This window comes from Mustela erminea, chromosome 1, assembly GCF_009829155.1.
Source record: "Mustela erminea isolate mMusErm1 chromosome 1, mMusErm1.Pri, whole genome shotgun sequence".
Taxonomy (NCBI): domain Eukaryota; kingdom Metazoa; phylum Chordata; class Mammalia; order Carnivora; family Mustelidae; genus Mustela; species Mustela erminea.
In genome coordinates this window covers 152,387,629-152,408,216 of record NC_045614.1, presented here as the reverse complement: position 1 = coordinate 152,408,216, position 20,588 = coordinate 152,387,629, and the positions used below count along the sequence as shown (strand labels likewise).

General features: G+C 38.6%; 1 protein-coding gene across 6 annotated transcripts in view; it reads left to right on the top strand.

The window, feature by feature from the left end:
* Positions 1–20,588, top strand: part of RASA2 (RAS p21 protein activator 2) — a 142,699-nt gene that overhangs the window by 53,197 nt on the left and 68,914 nt on the right. The window lies entirely within an intron of this gene.

The window sequence follows — 20,588 nt, the reverse complement described above, 5'->3', positions numbered from 1 at the left end:
ATAGCCACTCAGGCTGTGATAGGTCATTAATTCGTTCAATTTTATGTATTGAATGTGGGTTAAATGATAGAGATAGGCAGTAGGCTGTTACAGGATCCTGGGTAAGCATAGCTTATGCTCTGGCAGAATGGAGTTGGAAAGCCTTCCTGGTGGTGGGCCTCTCAAGATACTGAAATTTTAATCACAGAGCTGAGCATTAGGAACCCTGAGACTTAAACTAAATGGCTACCTTGGGATGTACCAGTACTGATTCTTACCTACTTTAAAATACCTCTTTTGCCCTCAAGTCATTTTTTGTGTCTCAGACTTTAATCTTCTAACTTCTCTGGAAGTACAAATTTCCAAGCCAAATCCTCTGCTTTTCTTGTCCATCCAGACTTTTCTTGTGTTATCAGCAAACTACTGGATGTCCCTGACTTCTTCTGAATGCTTTTTCTTTGTCTTAACTGATGATCTGAGTATCCCCTGAGTTACTATTTCCTCTACTGCCTTCTCAGTTAGAGGCTGTTTCCTACCGTGCCCACTTAGCTTAGGGTGGGGTAAGTGTTCCTCTCCTATTGCTGCTCCAGTCTCTAATTTCTTATCCTTATTATGAACACCCCAGCTCCTTTGAGGCATTTTCCCTCTCTCTCTCCTTCTCTCCTTCTTTCTTCCCCTCTCTTTACTTATTTATATGTATTATATATCTAATATTACTTTTTTAGAACTCTATTTAAAAAGGTTGCATATATGCAACATGATCCTTATTAATGTATTAGTGTATTTCCCAAGAATAAGGATATTCTTTTAAATAACTCTAGTACAGTTATCAAATTCAGGAACCTTAACATCATTACACTAAAGGTATAATGTACTTTTATATTCTAATACTTTATATTTTTATATTCTAATACTTTAATCTACAGTTATTATATTTACTTTTGTCAACTGTCCCAGTAATATCCTTTAAGATAGTTTTTTTCTCTGCAGGAAAGGATCCAGTCTAAGGTGTATTACATTTAGTTTATGTGTCTCTTTAATCTCCTTAACCCGTAATAATTTTTAGCTTTTCTTTGTGTTTCATGTTATTGAGATTTTTGAAGAATACGGCCAGTTTTGTGGGTTTTTTTTTAATGTTTCTCAGTTTGGATTTACTTACTAAAAACAGCTCAAGATTTGTTTGTAGTATTTTTCCCCCAGACTGAGAGCATGTAGTCAAAGTGTTTGAATTAGTCCCTTCTACCACTCCCTCCTTGCTCACTTTGGTTATATGATAACATTTGAAATAGTTGGTTTGTTTGGTCTGTTTACAGTCAGTTTAATGGGGTTTAAACCTCAGACAGGGTCTCGGAAAGGTTGGGGAGGGGAGTAGCCCCAGGCCACGCTGCCAGGGAAGGAGGGGGCAGAAACCAAACAGGAGCCTTCTCAATCCACGATCTGCATCACTATGTCTTCTGCTCCCCTACCAGCTTTTTAAAAATTGGTTTGTCCCTCCCATCCTTGCTATTTACTTTTATTTTTTTAATATGTAGAATATTAGCATAACTTCAGAAGTCAAAACTCTAGTAGAGACATTAGTCAGAGATATGTATAGTCCTCTCTCCCTACACTCAGCACCAGGAAACCATGACCTGATTTTAGCCCTATAGTTTTGCCTTTTCCAAAATGTCATATGAACAGATTCATGTAATATGTAGGCTTTTGCAGATGGCTTCTTTCACTTACGATAATGCTTTTGAGATTCATCTGCATTGCTGCACATATCCGTAGTTACCTTTTTTAAGGCATTACTTCTTGTCATAACTTGGTATAAGACACTGTTATATGACAAAACAATGCATGAAACCCAAATTCATACAGAAGTAGTAGAATCTGGATTTGAACTCTGACAGTTTGATTTTTTTAAACTTTTCTTCTGAGATAATCATAGGAATTGCAAAGTAGGGAGGGGTCCTGTGTACTTTTCACTCAGTATACCTTATATAACTTATATAAGTTATATCTTATATAACTATAATAAAATTTAAAAACCAGGAAATTGACATTGTGCAGTGTCCAACATATTGTATGTCTTTTATCGTATTTGTAGATTTGTGGTAACTGCCTCAATCAAGATACAGAACTGTTCTGTCACCATAAAGATCTCCCTTATGCTACCATACTATTATAGTCACACCCACTCCTTCCCTCACTACCATCTGTAACCTTTGGCAACCTCTGATCTATTTCCAGATCTATAATTTTGTCATTTCAAGAACATTATGTAAATGGAGTCTTACCATATATGACCTTTTGAGATAGGCTTTTTTCAATCAGATCCATCCAGTCATGTGTAATTTCTTACAGATAGAATATAGTTGGGTGTCACTTTCTAAAATCCATTCTGCCAATCTCTTTTATTTAGTGAATTTATAGCATTTACTTTTAATGTAATTATGGACATGTTAAGCTTAAATCTGGCATTTTTTGGTCTGTTTTCTGTTCTCTACTTTTTTTTTTTTTTAAAGATTTTATTTGTTTATTTGACAGACAGAGATTATAAGTAGGCAGAGAGGGGAGGGGATGCAGACTCCCGGCTGAGCAGAGAGCCCAATATGGGGCTCGATCCCAAGACCCTGGGATCATGACCTGAGCAGAAGGCCGAGGCTTTAACCCATTGAGCCACGCAGGCGCCCCTGTTCTCTACTTTTTTCCTGTTTTCTTTTTCCTCTGGGTTCCCTGAATATATTTTTAGAATTCCATTTAGATTTTTGTGTACTGTTTTTCTATCTGTAGCATATCTCTTTGAATAGTTTTTCTAGGTGTGATTTCTTGGTGTTTTAGGTATTGCATTGTACATGTATAACTATTAAAGTCTACTGGTATTGCCATTTTTTAGAATAAAGTGTAGAAACCTTACCTTCTTTTAAATCCCTTTACCCTCTACCTTTGTAATGTAATTGTCTTATATATTTTCCCTTTGTACATTGAGATCCACATCAGTGTTAAAATTTTTGCTTCAGCAATCTAATATAGTTTTAAAAAATTAGAAAAGAAGGGAAAACTAAGTTCATTGTATTTACCCATATTTTTGCTCTTTCCATATTCATTTTTTGCTTACTGTTATTTTTGGATTCCTTCTTTGATCACTGTCTTTATGTTTAGAGAATCTCCTTTTACCAGTAGTTCTTTTAGGGTAGGTCCATAAGTGATATACATACTCTTTTAATTTTCCTTTTTCAAATTTTCCTTTTCCAAGACATTTTAGAATATCTTGATTTCTTTATTCCTGAAGGATATTTTCAGTGGATACAGAATTCTTTACTAACAGCTCTTTTTTTTTTTAGCACATGAAAAATATGTCACTTCCTTTTGGTCTTTATGGTTTTTTAATTCACGGTAGTTATTGTCCTATGCAGGTAATATGCTTTTTCTCCCTGGCTGCTTTCAAGAGTTTGTCTTTGTCTTTGGTCTTCTATGTGTTTCAGTTGGACTGTAAAGTATTTTGGCATAGATTTCTTTGGGTTTATCCTGTTTGATGTTTGATCAGCTTCTTGAATCTGTTTGTCTTTTGCCAATTTGGGGTATTTTGGGCCATTATTTCTTCTAATATTCTATCAGCTCTGCCATCTTTCTCCTCTCCTCTTGAGATTTAAATGCCATTAATGTTAGATCTTCTATTATAATCCCACAGGTCCTGAGGCTCTGTTCTTTTTTTTCTTTTCTATCTTTTTTTTTTTTCTCCAGTCTGTTTTCTCTGTTCATGTTGGGTAATTTCTGTTGTTCTGTCTTTTAGGCTCACTGATATTTCCTCTGTCCCCTCCATTCTGCTGTTGAGCCCATCTATCAAGTTTGTTATTTGGTTTTAAATGTCAGAATTTCCATTTAGTTCTTCTTCATATATTTTATATCTGAGGACTTTCTATTTTTTTTCCTGATACTTTTATTTCCATTTATTTCAGATGTTTTTGTAAATGCTCATTGAATCATTTTTATGATGGCTGCTTTTAAATATTTGCCAGATAATTCCAGCATCCATGTTGTCTCAATGTTGTCATCTGCTGATTTTGTTTGTTTTTTGGTTTTGGTTTTTTCCATTTAAAGCTGAAGATTGGTATTTTGGTATGATAAGTGGTTTTCAGTTTTACTCTGGACATTTTGCATATTATGTTATGAGACTCTGGATCTTATTTAAGTATTCTGTTTTAGCCAGACTCCTTGACACTCTCCTAGTAAATGGAGAGGAGTTGCCTATTCATTACTGTTAGGTGCAGATAGAAATCCAGGTTCCTGGGGCAGCTGGGTGGCTCAGTGGATTCAAGCCTCTGCCTTCAGCTCTGGTCATGATCTCAGGGTCCTGGGATCGAGCCCGGCATCGGGTTCTCTGCTCAGCAGGGATCCTGCCTCGCCCACTCTCTCTCTCCCTGCCTCTCTGCCTACTTGTGATTTCTGTCTGTCAAATAAATAAATAAAATCTTTAAAAAAAAAAAAAATCCAAGTTCCTGACTCAGCCTCTGCTGATACCCCTGGAGGAGAAGTGAGAAGAGTTCCTTATTACTGCTGAATGGGAGTGGTAGTTTAGGCTCCCCTTAGTCCTTTCATGTGGCCACTCTGCCCGGCATGGGGAGGAGGGCCTCATTACTGCTCCATTGTGGCCTCCACTGACATGATGGTTGAGAGGATTTAGTAGTTAACCCTGTAGGTGGTGAAGGTCTTGCCTTCCTACTAAGCCTTCTCTGACATCACCCCAGCATGAAGGGAGAGGAGTGCATCATTGCTACCAGGTGGGGATGAAAATGGTCTCTGCTGACACTATTGGGGGAAAGGGCCCATTAGAGCTTGTTAAAGACAGAAGTCTAGGCTCTCTCCTCAGCATTTGGTCTTTGTTGATGGGGGTTTGGGTGGAGCCACAGTATTTTTAATGGTGTTTGATTAGAGTAAGAGGTTTTTTATTTTTTAAAAATGGTTTCTCTCTTGGTAAGCTGCCCAGTTCCTAGTCCTTTGGCTAGAGAGAGCTAGCTGGCTTTTTCTTAGGACACTTTTTGTCTGTGCCCACTGGTGGTGTTCCAGGTTGGTGGCTTCTAGCAAGCAGTCTAAGATACATAAAGTACAAAAAAAAAAAAAAACCAGGGAATTCACTCCCATATCTTCCCTTGGGTCCCAAGATCTCTTAACTGGTTTGCTTCTCTTCACTCCTCAGAGTTTTCTTATGTTTGTTATATATTTAATGCCCAAGATTTTTAGCTATGCCTAATGGGGGAGGACTAGAAAGGCATGCATCTACTCCATCTCAACTTGGACCTGGAAACCAGTTTTTTTCTTCACAAGTAGTACTCCATTTGTTTACCTATTCACCAGTTGATGGATATGTGAATTATTTCCAGTTTGAGGCTGTTATAAGAAAGCTGCTCTAAATGTTCACAAATAGGTCTTTTTATGGGCATATGGTGGTCTGTATTTTTTCCTTCCTTCTTTTCTTTTTCACTTAAACCCCCATGATCCATACTTACAGGCCTGTAGTAGCAGAGCTCCAGTAGCAATTTTGTGGAATTTATTGTTGATTTCTCAATTTTTAGAAGTATTTTGGAGTCCATGGTACTCTCTCTTCTTCAGTAATGCTGCAGGTGTAGTTTTTTTTTGTTTTTTTTTTAAGATTTTATTTTTTTATTTGACAGAGATCACAGGTAGGCAGAGAGGCAGGCAGAGAGACAGAGGGAAGCAGGCTTCTCACTGAGCAGAGAGCCTGACGATCCCAGGACCCTGAGATCATGACCTGAACCAAAGGCAGAGGCTTAACCCACTAAGCCACCCAGGCGCCCCTGCAGGTGTAGTTTTATGTGTTGTTTTCTCTGTGTCGTTTGCTAAACTTACAGTTGGGAGGTAATGTGTGGGAAGGTTCATATCCTAGCAGTTGCTACTATCTTCAAGACCTAGAAGCTCCCCACTGCAGCATTTCTTAAATTTCAGTAAGACTTCTGTCTATCGATCTTTACCACATTCTTACCTGCTTTTATTTTTCACTTCCCTCCAGGTTGTTTTCCATGATCTATCACTGTAATCATTTTTTTCTTACAGGTTCTCTAACTTCCTTGTTCTTTTCTTTATCTGTCTTCTTTATCTGGAACAATCCTAGTATGAAGGAACTCATTCTCTTCCTTTGCATTCAGTCTATAACCGATTATTGATATAGAATGTCACACAGACTGATTTTACTTTGAACGCATGATCACAGACCTTTCGTGGGTACCTAAAACTTCCTGGAGTTTTACTGTGCTTCTCTAGTAACACCTATGAGATCCTCCATCACTTTAGACTATAAATTGGTCACATTTTCCTGATTCTAAATCTGCAAACCAGTATTGGCATCCATCTTTTTGTCCTTATGTTATAGTAGAAGAGATGCCCCCTTTCTTTCTGAGAGTGAATTCTGAGTTCTTTTCTCCTACCTAAGGACTTTCCTTCTTCAGTTATTCCTTCTTCTGTTTCATCAGCTTCACCTTCTCTTTTAGATTGTTCTCATCAACATGTAAGACATGTGCTAGTTGGGGGGAGGAGTCAAGATGGCGGAGAAGTAGCAGGCTGAGACTACTTCAGCTAGCAGGAGATCAGCTAGATAGCTTATCTAAAGAGTGCAAACACCTACAAATCCATCGGCAGATTGAAGAGAAGAAGAACAGCAATTCTAGAAAGAGAAAAACAACCACTTTCTGAAAGGTAGGACTGGCAGAGAAGTGAATCCAAAGCAACGGGAAGATAGACCCCAGGGGGAGGGGCCAGCTCCCAGCAAGCGGCGAGCAACGGAGCACAAAATCAGGACTTTAAAAGTCTGTTCCGCTGAGGGACATTGCTCCAGAGGCTAAACCGGGGTGAAGCCCACGCGGGGTCAGCATGGCCTCAGGTCCTGCAGGGTCACAGAAGGATCGGGGGTGTCTGTCGCAGAGCTTACAGGTATTAGAACGGGGAAGCCGGCTACAGAGACAGAGCTGACAGTGAGCTCACAGCTCAGGTTTACCTTGAACCGGTCACAGGCTCGGTGAGCTCGGAGCACGGCCGGAGGTCAGGCAGACGGGAGTTACTGGGTGCTGTTCTCTGAGGGCGCACTGAGGAGTGGGGCCCCGGGCTCTCGGCTCCTCCGGCCCAGAGACCAGGAGGCCGCCATTTGTATTCCCATCCTCTGGAACTCTACGGAAAGCGCTCAGGGAACAAAAGCTCCTGAAAGCAAACCCGAGCGGATTATTCAGCCCAGCCACTGGTAAGGGCGGTGCAGTTCCGCCTGGAGCAAAGACACTTGAGAATCACTACAACAGGCCCCTCCCCCAGAAGATCAACAAGAAATCCATCCAAGACCAAGTTCATCTATCAAGGAGTGCAGTTTCAATACCAAGGAGAGCAGCAGAATTCCAGAGGAGGAGAATGCAAAGCACGGAATTCAGGGCTTTCTCCCTATGATTCTTTAGTCTTGTAGTTAATTTAATTTTTTTTCTTTTTCATTTTTTTTTTTAAAGATTTTATTTATTTATCAGAGAGATAGAGGGGGAGAGAGCGAGCACAGGCAAACAGAATGGCAGGCAGAGGCAGAGGGAGAAGCAGGCTCCCTGCTGAGCAAGGAGCCCGATGTGAGACTCGATCCCAGGACGCTGGGATCATGACCTGAGCCGAAGGCAGCTGCTTAACCAACTGAGCCACCCAGGCGTCCCATCTTTTTCATTATTTTTTTTTTTCTCTTCTTTTGCTAAAATTTTTTTTTAACTTTTAGCCTTTTCTTTTTTAACGTTTTTTAACTAGTTTATCTAATATATGTATATATTTTTTTCTTTTTTATATTTTTCTTTATTCATTTTCTTTTTTCTTCTTCTTCTTCTTCTTCTTCTTTCTTTCTTTCTTTCTGAACCTCTTTTTATCCCCTTTCTCCCCCCTCATGATTTGGGATCTCTTCTGATTTGGCTTAAGCATATTTTCCTGGGGTTGATGCCACCCTTTTAGTATTTTACTTGCTCCTTCATATACTCTTATCTGGACAGAATGACAAGGCGGAAAAATTCACCACAAAAAAAAGAACAGGAGGCAGTACCGAAGGCTAGGGACCTAATCAGTACAGATATTGGTAATATGTCAGATCTAGAGTTCAGAATGACAATTCTCAAGGTTCTAGCTGGGCTCGAAAAAGGCATGGAAGATACCAGAGAAACCCTCTTGGGAGATAAAACAGCCCTTTCTGGAGAAATAAAAGAACTAAAATATAACCAAGTTGAAATCAAAAAAGCTATTAATGAGGTGCAATCAAAAATGGAGGCTCTCACTGCTAGGATAAATGAGGCAGAAGGAAGAATTAGCGATATAGAAGACCAAATGACAGAGAATAAAGAAGCTGAGCAAAAGAGGGACAAACAGCTACTGGACCACGAGGGGAGAATTCGAGAGATAAGTGACACCATAAGACAAAACAACATTAGAATAATTGGGATTCCAGAAGAAGAAGAAAGAGGGGAGCAGAAGGTATACTGCAGAGAATTATTGGGGAGAATTTCTTCAATATGGCAAAGGGAACAAGCATCAAAATTCAGGAGGTGCAGAGAATGCCCCTCAAGATCAATAAGAATAGGCCCACACCCCGTCACCTAATAGTAAAATTTACAAGTCTTAGTGACAAAGAGAAAATCTTGAAAGCAGCCCGGGAAAAGAAGTCTGTAACATACAATGGTAAAAATATTAGATTGGCAGCAGACTTGTCCACAGAGACCTGGCAGGCCAGAAAGAGCTGGCATGATATATTCAGAGCACTAAACAAGAAAAACATGCAGCCAAGAATACTATATCCAGTTAGGCTGTCATTGAAAGTAGAAGGAGAGATTAAAAGCTTCCAGGACAAACAAAAACTGAAAGAATTTGCAACCACCAAACCCAACTCTACAGGAAATATTGAAAGGGGTCCTCTAAGCAAAGAGAGAGCCTACAAGTGGCAGATCAGAAAGGAACAGAGACAATATACAGTACAGTCACCTTACAGGCAATACAATGGCACTAAATTCATATCTCTCAATAGTTACCCTGAATGTTAGTGGGCTAAATGCCCCAGTCAAAAGACACAGGGTATCAGAATGGATAAAAAAACAAAACCCATCTATATATTGCCTACAAGAAACTCATTTTAAGCCCGAAGACACCTCCAGATTTAAAGTGAGGGGGTGGGAAAGAATTTACCATGCTAATGGACATCAGAAGAAAGCAGGGGTGGCAATCCTTATCTCAGATCAATTAGGTTTTAAGCCAAAGACTATAATAAGAGATGAGGAAGGACACTATATCATACTCAAAGGGTCTGTCCAACAAGAAGATCTAACAATTTTAAATATCTATGCCCCCAACGTGGGAGCAGCCAACTATATAAATCAATTAATAACAAAATCGAAGAAACACATCAACAATAATACAGTAATAGTAGGGGACTTTAACACTCCTCTCACTGAAATGGACAGATCATCCAAGCAAAAGATCAACAAGGAAATAAAGGCCTTAAATGACACACTGGACCAGATGGACATCACAGATATATTCAGAACATTTCATCCCAAAGCAGCAGAATGCACATTCTTCTCTAGTGCACATGGAACATTCTCCAGAATAGATCACATCCTCGGTCCTAAACCAGGACTCAACCGGTATCAAAAGATTGGGATCATTCCCTGTATATTTTCAGACCACAGTACTCTGAAGCTAGAACTCAACCACAAGAGGAAGTTTGGAAAGAACCCAAATACATGGAGACTAAACCAGCATCCTTCTAAAGAATGAATGGGTCAACCAGGAAATTAAAGAAGAATTGAAAAAGTTCATGGAAACAAATGATAATGAAAACACAACGGTTCAAAATCTGTGGGACACAACAAAGGCAGTCCTGAGAGGAAAACATATAGCAGTACAGGCCTTTCTCAAGAAACAAGAAAGGTCTCAGGTACACAACCTAACCCTACACCTAAAGGAGCTGGAGAAAGAACAAGAAAGAAACCCTAAACCCAGCAGGAGAAGAGAAATCATAAAGATCAGAGCAGAAATCAATGAACTAGAAACCAAAAAAACAATAGAACAAATCAACGAAACTAGGAGCTGGTTCTTTGAAAGAATTAATAAAATTAATAAACCCCTGGCCAGACTTATCAAAAAGAAAAGAGAAAGGACCCAAATAAATAAAATCATGAATGAAAGAGGAGAGATCACAACTAACACCAAAGAAATACAAACAATTATAAGAACATACTATGAGCAACTCTGCGCCAACAAATTTGACAATCTGGAAGAAATGGATGCATTCCTAGAAACATATAAACTACCACAACTGAACCAGGAAGAAATAGAAAGCCTGAACAGACCCATAACCAGTAAGGAGATTGAAACAGTCATTAAAAATCTCCAAACAAACAAAAGCCCAGGGCCAGACGGCTTCCAGGGGAATTCTACCAAACATTTAAAGAAGAACTAATTCCTATTCTCCTGAAACTGTTCCAAAAAATAGAAATGGAAGGAAAACTTCCAAACTCATTTTATGAGGCCAGCATCACCTTGATCCCAAAACCAGACAAGGATCCCATCAAAAAGAGCTATAGACCAATATCCTTGATGAACACAGATGTGAAAATTCTCACCAAAATACTAGCCAATAGGATTCAACTGTACATTAAAAGGATTATTCACCATGACCAAGTGGGATTTATTCCAGGTCTGCAAGGTTGGTTCAACATCCGCAAATCAATCAATGTGATACAACACATCAATAAAAGAAAGAACAAGAACCATATGATACTCTCAATAGATGCTGAAAAAACATTTGACAAAGTACAGCATCCCTTCCTGATCAAAACTCTTCAAAGTGTAGGGATAGAGGGCACATATCTCAATATTATCAAAGCCATTTATGAAAAACCCACCACAAATATCATTCTCAACGGAGAAAAACTGAAAGCTTTTCCGCTAAGGTCAGGAACATGGCAGGGATGTCCATTATCACCACTGCTATTCAACATAGTACTAGAAGTACTAGCCTCAGCAATCAGACAACAAAAGGAAATTAAAGGCATCCAAATCAGCAAAGAAGAAGTCAAACTATCACTCTTTGCAGATGATATGATACTATATGTGGAAAACCCAAAAGACTCCACTCCAAAACTGCTAGAGCTTGTACAGGAATTCAGTAAAGTGTCAGGATATAAAATCAATGCACAGAAATCAGTTGCATTTCTCTACACCAACAACGAGACAGAAGAAAGAGAAATTAAGGAGTCAATTCCATTTACAATTGCACCCCAAACCGTAAGATACCTAGGAATAAACCTAACCAAAGAGGCACGGAATCTATACTCAGAAAACTATAAAGTACTCATGAAAGAAATTGAGGAAGACACAAAGAAATGGAAAAATGTTCCATGCTCCTGGACCGGAAGAATAAACATTGTGAAAATGTCTATGATACCTAAAGCAATCTACACATTCAATGCAATTCCTATCAAAGTACCATCCATCTTTTTCAAAGAAATGGAACAAATAATCCTAAAATTTATATGGAACCAGAAAAGACCTCGAATAGCCAAAGGGATATTGAAAAAGAAAGCCAAGTTGGTGGCATCACAATTCCGGACTTCAAGCTCTATTACAAAGCTGTCATTATCAAGACAGCATGGTACTGGCACAAAAACAGACACATAGATCAATGGAGCAGAATAGAAAGCCCAGAAATAGACCTTCAACTCTATGGTCAACTAATCTTCGACAAAGCAGGAAAGAATGTCCAATGGAAAAAAGCCTCTTCAATAAATGGTGTTGGGAAAATTGGACAGCCACATGCAGAAAAATGAAATTGGACCATTTCCTTACACCACACACGAAAATAGACTCAAAATGGATGAAGGACCTCAATGTGAGAAAGGAATCCATCAAAATCCTTGAGGAGAACACAGGCAGCAACCTCTTCGACCTCAGCCTCAGCAACATCTTCCTAGGAACATCGCCAAAGGCAAGGGAAGCAAGGGCAAAAATGAACTATTGGGATTTCATCAAGATCAAAAGCTTTTGCACAGCAAAGGAAACAGTTAATAAAACCAAAAGACAACTGACAGAATGGGAGAAGATATTTGCAAACGACATATCAGATAAAGGACTAGTGTCCAGAATCTATAAAGAACTTAGCAAACTCAACACCCAAAGAACAAATAATCCAATCAAGAAATGGGCAGAGGACATGAACAGACATTTCTGCAAAGAAGACATCCAGATGGCCAACAGACACATGAAAAAGTGCTCCATATCACTTAGCATCAGGGAAATACAAATCAAAACCACAATGAGATATCACCTCACACCAGTCAGAATGGCTAAAATTAACAAGTCAGGAAATGACAGATGCGGAGAAAGGGGAACCCTCCTACACTGTTGGTGGGAATGCAAGCTGGTGCAACCACTCTGGAAAACAGCATGGAGGTTCCTCAAAATGTTGAAAATAGAACTGCCCTATGACCCAGCAATTGCACTACTGGGTATTTACCCTAAAGATACAAACGTAGAGATCCGAAGGGGCACATGCACCCAAATGTTTATAGCAGCGATGTCCGCAATAGCCAAACTATGGAAAGAACCTAGATGTCCATCAACCGATGAATGGATCAAGAAGATGTGGTATAGATACACAATGGAATACTAAGCAGCCATCAAAAGAAATGAAATCTTGCCATTTGCGACAACGTGGATGGAACTAGAGCGTATCATGCTTAGCGAAATAAGTCAGGCGGAGAAAGACAACTATCATATGATCTCCCTGATATGAGGAAGTGGTGATGCAACATGGGGGTTTAAGGGGGTAGGAGGAGAATAAATGAAACAAGATGGGATTGGGAGGGAGACAAACCATAAGTGACTCTTAATCTCACAAAACAAGCTGAGGGTGCTGAGGGGAGGGGGGTTGGGCGAAGGGGGGTGGGGTTATGGACATTGGGGAGGGTATGTGCTATGGTGAGTGCTGTGAAGTGTGTAAGCCAGATGATTCACAGACCTGTACCCCGGGGGATAAAAATATATTATATGTTTATATAAAAAAAAAAAAGACATGTGCTAGTATCTCCTATCCTAAAAGGCATGCCTCCCCAGACCTCATCTCCACCTGACTCTCCGAGCTACCATCCCCATTTCTCTATTCTCCTTTGAAGGCAGATTTCTCAAAGTAAAATTGTCTGATAGGTACAGGGTTGTTTGTCTGTGTGTGTACTAGCTCTATTCACACAGAAGGCCTAGAAGCAATGTCAGCCCAGGAGCAGTGAACATAGCATCCTTACCTTGGTTCTTATTTTTATTTTTAAAAGATTTTATTTGTTTGATAGAGAGATCACATGTAGGCAGAGAGGCAGGTAGAGAGAGAGAGAGGGAAGTAGGCTCCCCGTTGAGCAGAGAGCCTGATGCGGGATTCGATCTCAGGACTCTGAGATCATGACCTGAGCTGAAGGCAGAGGCTTTAACCTACTGAGCCACCCAGGCGCCCTTTACCTGGGTTTTTAAATATCATTTTCCAGGCAGTATAGTCCAGTAGATATTTTTGTGATGATGAAAGTATTTTATAACTTAACTGTCCAGTATGGTAGCCACTAATATGTGGCTATTGAAAACTGCATTTTTTTGGCAACTAAAGAATGGAATTTTTAATTTCGTCCAGTTTTAATTAATTTAGATTTAAATAGCCACATGTTGGCAAATGGCTGCAATACTAGAGCTATTCCAGTTAAAAGAAATCTGAATTTTTTTAAGCATTGGCTGATTCAGGACTTGAACATGGAAAAATACAAGATGAGCTCAGAGCATCTGTAGAGTCAGAAAGTAAGAAAGTGCTAATAATAATAATGATGATGATAATAATGCATGCAGAAAAGACATTGAAGCCAGCTTGAAAGACCTCCAAGTAACTAAACTGGGACAATTTCAGCATCATAATAAATAATGAAAATTACAGAAGAAATCCATGAGGCAGTGCTATAGAATAAAAATCCATGAGCCAAAGCTGATATATAAATAAATAAACACATTGGGGAGAAAGGATTACTTTTTCTTTAGTAGAATTATAATTAATGAATGTAGGACAGATCATGGAAATAAAAAATCAACATTGGCATACTACAGTAATATTGCATCTTTGGATGCTAAATAAGTGGGCATACGTATGAAGGCAAACAGCATATTTGCATAGTCTCAAAGAATCTCCCCGTAGATGTCTGATAGATATAAACTTACCTGTGTGACCCAAGTTAATATCTTTTGTAATGAGACATCCAGCCTCCTAGTATGATGCATTGAGAAGGACACCAATATGCATAACTTCAGATCATCATGAGGAAACATCAAATTCAAATGAAGGAGTATTCTACAAAAGAACTGTCTAGTACTGACAAGATCATGGGACGAAGAAGAAAAACTAAGGAAGTGTTTTAGGATGAAAGAGACTAGGAGGACATGACAGCTGAATGCAATGTGAGATCCTTTATTGCATCCTGGATGAGAGAAAGGACATTGGCAAAATTTGAGTAAAGTCCAGAAGATTAATATTATCATTAACATTGTATCAGTGTTGTTTTCCTGTTCCTGTAGTTTTACTCTAGTTAAACAAAATGTTAATTTTGCAAGTTTTTGAAAGTCAGAAATTATTTCAAAATAAGAAGTTAAGAAAATTGTCCATACCTGTGCATTTAACTCAGGTCTTTTTCTGAACACTGCCCTCATACGTCCACCTATCTTTTTTGGCAGTTCTGCTTTGATGTCTCACATCATTGCAAATTTAACACCTTTGAAACTGAAGCATTGACTGTCATACCTGTACAGCTTCTCCCCATAGCCTTAGCAGTTGGAACCACCATGGACCTAATTACCCAAGCCAGAAATCTGAGAATCATTTAAAATCTTTTCTTCTCTCTGCCCCACACACATTGGATCCCTTTCTTATTGATGATATGAAATATTTCTTGAATTTTCTGATTTTTAATATCTAATGACATCTTTCTTCAAACCAGCAACCATTTGTTACCTTGTTTATTTCAGTAGTCTTAGCTGGCCTTCTACTCTGCAGTCCTTTCACTCCATAGCAACCCAGAGCAGTCTTTTAAAACTTAAATTAGGCCATGTCATTCCCCTGCTGAAACACTTAGTGATTCCTATTTCATTTAGGATAAGACAAGCCCTTTATATATTTGTTTGTTTGTTTGTTTGTAGGTTATTTATTTATTTATTTATTTGACAGAGAGATCACAAGTAGGCAGAGAGGCAGGCAGAGAGAGAGAGGGAAGCAGGCTCCCTGCTGAGATAGCCCAATGCAGGACTTGATCTTAGGACCCTGAGATCATGACCTGAGCTGAAGGCAGCAGCTTAACCCACTGAGCCACCCAGGCACCCCAAGACAAGCCCTTTAACTTGGCCCATAAGGTCACCCATGTTCTGGCACTGCCTCTCTCAGATTTCATCTTGTGGTACGCTTCCTCTTGTTCATATGTTCACCAGCCTTCTCTCAATTCCTCAAATGTGACATATACTCTTCCTGTTCAGAGATCCAGATCTGTGCTTTTTGCCTGGCATGCCTATTCTTCTTCTAGCTTGTTCCTTCTCATCCTTGAAGTTTTAGCTTAAATATCACTTATTTTAAAATAGGGCACCCTGTTCTTTTTTCTTCATAGCACCTTGCCACTATTTGTAATTACTGTTTTATTTTCATTGCTTGTCATCTGTTATTTCAAGTAGACTCTAAGCTCCATGAGAGTAGGAACATATTTGTCTTATTTACCTCATCACCCCCAGAGCCTGGCACTAATAGGTGCTAAATAATTCTTTGAAACAACTAAATGAAGAAAGAAGGTAACATTTGTCTTCTTAAAGTATGAGTAGAAAGTAGCTTGCCTAGAAGAAGTGAGATTTTATTTTTTTCCGGAAGGAAAAAACAATACAGGCAAAAGTGTGGAAGAAGAAACATGGTGAAAGAGGGAGAGAGAATAATTAAAAACAGTCTGCTGTTGCTGAGCATATGAAGCTCAAAGATGGGTGAGATAGACTGAAGCCAGATCTTGGAGTCTCTTAGGTACCAAATGAACTTACAAAGCTTACAAGAGCACATGGAACTCTTGAAAGATTTTAGACAATAGAGTAATATGGACAAATTTACATTTTAGATCAGATTTGTGACAGCAATTAAGTGTAGAAACTGGGAGGTGAATTTGAAGGGTGTTAGGGTGATCCAAGTAAGAGATGATGGATTCTGACCCAAACAGTTGTTACAGAAATGATAGGATAAATGAAGAAATATTTAAAGAGTAGATTCACTAAAACTTACAGAGTAGATATAGAAAGTGAGGAAGTAGTAATGAATCTTAAGTGTGGCTCCTAGATTTCCAGATTGTGTTACTGGGCGGATGGTGATGTTTACAACAAAGAGGAAATTCTAGAGGAGGAGCTTCTTTAATAAGAGATGGTAATGAGTTGAGTTTAAGCTGCTCTTGAACATCTGGGTAGGGATTTCCATCAGGCATTTGGATATAAAAATCTTAAACTCTGTGGTGAGAACTCAAATAGAAATACAAAGTTGATGGTAGTTGTAGCCATAAGAATAGATATGATAAAAACAGCCTTAGAGGGAGGTTATATAGTGCAAAGAGACCAGCTGGCTGAGAACAGATCCAGCAGTAGAAGTAGAATAGCAGGAGAGGAAGACACGAGGGAGACAAGAGATATGACGAAAATTAGTAGAGTGTAGGCCAAGGAAGCGAAGAAAGAGGATGTCTTTAAGGAAGGAGGGAGTGATAGGAAGAATTTCATGCAGCCAAGAAAGCTAGTAGGAAGAGCCCTGAAAATAAGGATAGCATTTGACACTTAGGAGGAGTTTAACAAAGAGAGTTTAATGAGGAGAGTTTCCATAGAATGATGAACATAGAAAAAGTAGATTTCAATAGGGTGAGGAGTGAAAGGGAGGTCAAACATTTGGAAAGACATGGGGTACCTGGGTAGCTCAGTGCGTTAAGCCTCTGCCTTTGGCCCAGGTCATATTCTCAGGGTCCTGGGATCAAGCCCAGCATTGGGCTCTCTGCTCAGCAGGGAGCCCGCTTCCCCCTCTCTCTCTCTGCCTGCCTCTCTGCCTACTTGTGATCTCCGTCAAATAAATAAATAAAATCTTTAAAAAAAATAAATTTGGAAAGAGAAACAGAAAAATTAAATAGGTACTGGGTGACATGAAGTCCAGGCAGTGCTTTTTATATTAGAGAAACAGGCTGAGAGAAAAAACCTGGTGGGGAGGGGTGGGTGAAGAGAGAAAAAAAACAAGTTGAATAAATGGTTGTTTGTTGCTAGTATATAGAAATTTTTTTAAAAAATTGTTTGTATTCTGTAACCTTGTTACATTCACTGATTTGTTCTACTAGTTTGTTTATAGATACCATTTTCTGTAGGTGATTGTGTCAACTGGATAGACAGTTTTACTTCTTTCTTTTTAGTCTGATACCTCTTATTTCTGTTTCTTGCCTGATCGCACAGGCTAGAACCTCTAGTACTATATTGAATAGAAGGTGTGAGAACAAACGTCTTTGTCTTATTCCTTATTTTAGAGGGAAAGCATTCATTTTACCATTAAGTGTCATGTTAGCTGTTTATCAGATTGAGAAAGTTCCCTTCTGTTCCTGGTTTGCTGAGAATGTTTGTATCAAGAATGTGTATTCACATTATCTTACTCCTTTTCTGTTTTCATCTGTTCATATGGGGAATTTTGTTGATTGAATTTTGAAGTTAAACCAACCTCCACTTGGTCATGTAATTTTATCACTGTTATATTTTTTTGGCTTTGATTTGCTAAAATTTTGTTCAGGTTTTTATGTATCTGTGTTTATGAAGGATGTTGGTCTGTAGTTTTCTTGTAATGTCTTTGTCTGGTTTTGGAATTGGGAATAATGACCTCGTTGAATGAATTGGGAAGTATTCTGATCCCCCCCCCCCCCGGTTTTCCGGGGTTGTATATAATTAATATAACTTGGTTTTTACATGAATAGTGTAAGAATTCACCAGCGAAGTCTTCTGGGCCTGAAGTGTTTTTGTTTTTTGGTGGGAATGTCTTTAACCAGGAATTTAGTTTTTTAAGTAGATACATAACTATTTAGATTGTTTTTTAATGATTTTTTTTTTTTTAAGATTTTATTTATTTATCTGACAGAGATCACAAGTAGGCAGAGAGGCAGAAAGAGAGACAGAGAGGAGGAAGCAGACTCTCACCAAGCAGAGAGCCTGATGCGGGGCTCGATCCCAGGACCCTGAGATCATGACCTGCGCTGAAAGCAGAGGCCTAACCCTCTGCGCCACCCAGGCACCCCCTTAAATGATTTTTGGTAATTTGTATCTTTTAAGAAATTTGACCGTTTAATCTGAATTGTCCGGGTGTTTGGTATAAAGTTCTTCAAGTTACTCCTTTTTATTCTTTTAATATCTGTAGAGTTTGTAGTGGTGTCATATCACTCATTCCTAATGTTGGTAATATGTGTCTGTACTCTATTTTTCCTATTCAGTCTAGCTAAAGTTTATCAATTTTAATGACCTTCTTAAAGAATTACCTTTTGATTTCATTGATTCCTGTATCTTTTGTTTTCTGTTTCAGTTCCCATTCTGTTTTTGTTTACTTCAGGTTTAATTTGCTTTTCTAAGTTTCTTGTGATGGAGGCTAAAGACAGTGACTGAAAACCTTTCTTTTTTCTTCATACAGGTTTTTACTGCTATCTATTTTCTTCTGAGTCCTGCTTTAACTGCCTCCTTCCAATTTTGATTTGCTGGGTTTTCATTTTAATGTAATTCAAAATATTTTATAGCTTTTCTATTCTTCAACCCATGGAATGAATGAAAAAATATATATATATATATATTTATATTTATGTAGTTATTTTGCTTCCAAGTATTTGAGAATTTTCCTGATACCTTCTTGCTTTTTTTCTTTTTTTAAAGATTTTATTTATTTGACACAGAGAGAGAAATCACAAGTAGGCAGAGAGGCAGGCAGAGGGAGAGAGAGGAGGAAGCAGGCTCCCCACGGAGCAGAGAGCCCAACATGGGGCTCCATCCCAGGACCCTGGGATCATGACCTGAATCGAAGGCAGAGGCTTTAACCCACTGAGCCACCCAGGCGCCCCTACCTTCTTGCTTTTGATTTCTAATTTAATTCTGTTGTCCACATATTTTCTATGGTCTTTGCCAAGACTTGCTTTTTGGCCACAAAGTGTTATTTAATCTTGGTACATGTTCTGTGTGCATTTGAAGTGTTTGTTCTCTTCTTTAGATAGAGAAAGTATTTTTTTTAAAGATTTTATTTATTTATTTAAGAGAAAGTGAGTGAGAGAGAGTGAGCCCATCAGCAGGGGCACAAGGAGAGGGAGAAGCAGATTCCCCACAGAGCAAGGAGCTCTATCCCAGGGATAGATATGGGGCTCTATCCCAGGACCCAGGGATCATGACCTGAGCCAAAGGTAGACACTTAACCAACTGAACCGCCCACATGTCCCTAGATAGAGTATTTTTAATAAATGTTAATTATATCAGGTAGGTCGACAGTCTTACTTAACTTTCATTCTTGCTTTATAAGTTATTGAGAGGAGTGTTGCTATCTCTATTTGTGAATTTGTCTGTTTCTTCTTTTTTTTTTTTTTTTAAGTTTTTATTTATTTATTTGACAGGCAGAGATCACAAGTAGGCAGAGAGGCAGGCAGAGAGAGAGAGGAGGAAGCAGGCCCTGCGCTGAGCAGAGCCTGGTGCGGGGCTCGATCCCAGGACTCTGGGATCCTGACCTGAGCCGAAGGCAGAGGCTTTAACCCACTGCGCCACCCAGGCGCCCCTGTCTGTTTCTTCTTGAGTTCTGTCAGTTTTTGCTTCATTTGTTTTATAGCTCTAATGTTATGAGCTTAACATTTAGGATTGTTATAACTTCTTAATAAATTGAATTCTCCAGTATTATAAAATGACCCTCTTTGTCCCTGAAAATATTCTTTGTTGTGAAATCTGCTTTGTTTGATATTAATATAGCCTCTCTGGCTGGCAGGCTGGCTTGCTTTGCTTTCTTTTTCTTTCTTCCTTTTGACTACTTTTCTGTTTATTTCCTTCCTTCCTTCTTCCATGTTTCTAATTTAAATTTAATATTACAAGATTTTAATCTAACTTTGACTTTATACTGTATCTCTTTCCTCTTACATTGGAAATCTTAATCCCTAACAACATTAACATAATTATTATCATTATCTTACAAAATATAGCATATAGATTTGAAATAATAATGCCGGTATTACCACTGGCAGGGAGGTTACTGAATGAAATTTAAAAGGTCTTACTGTATTTGTTCTAAGGATGCAAAGTCAAATAGTATGCTCTTGTCTCTTGAAGTAGTTCTCTTATTGGTTTCTCAGAATTGTTTATTATTTTTAAGGATTGCTTAAGTTTAATTTTACTTTTGAAATATACAAGTTTCTTATGTTTCCACAGTCAGAACTCAGTTGAAGTATGTTTGGAGAGGTATTACATTCATTCCCAGCCATCTACCCTCCATATTAGAGTAATTAGAGAATAGAGATTTACCTTACTCTTTTTCACAATTACATAGAATT